Source organism: Trachymyrmex septentrionalis, unplaced genomic scaffold (assembly GCF_001594115.1).
Source record: "Trachymyrmex septentrionalis isolate Tsep2-gDNA-1 unplaced genomic scaffold, Tsep1.0 scaffold149, whole genome shotgun sequence".
NCBI classification, from domain to species: domain Eukaryota; kingdom Metazoa; phylum Arthropoda; class Insecta; order Hymenoptera; family Formicidae; genus Trachymyrmex; species Trachymyrmex septentrionalis.
In genome coordinates this window covers 455,498-455,933 of record NW_017304642.1, presented here as the reverse complement: position 1 = coordinate 455,933, position 436 = coordinate 455,498, and positions in this window count along the sequence as shown.

The window sequence follows — 436 nt, the reverse complement described above, 5'->3', positions numbered from 1 at the left end:
CCTCCACCCCGCGTGCCAAAATAGTACCAACGATAGAGTCGTTGGAGAACGTTTTCGAAACGACGGAAGATTCGCTAGCGACGAAGGTTCAAAATCAGCTGCAAACGTCGGAAGGTCGAGAGGCGTTACGAGCTGGTTTGGACCCGCTGGGCCAAAAGTATGTCGAGGCCGTCCTGAGGGGAGCGCGAGATAAGGGGAGCCATATAGATCGCGTGTACGGCGTTTACCTACACGAGGATGGGCTGATGTTTGGCAATAAACGTTTCGACGTGGATGACGCGGACAACATAATTATCGACGGCGTACGATACACCGGTACACCAGGTCTTTACGAGTTGATTTTCAAGAGAATTCCTGACGATGCGCTCTACACGGAAGACGATATGCACAAGTACAAGAGCATTCTGTTGGTGATGAACGCGCACAAACACAAGTA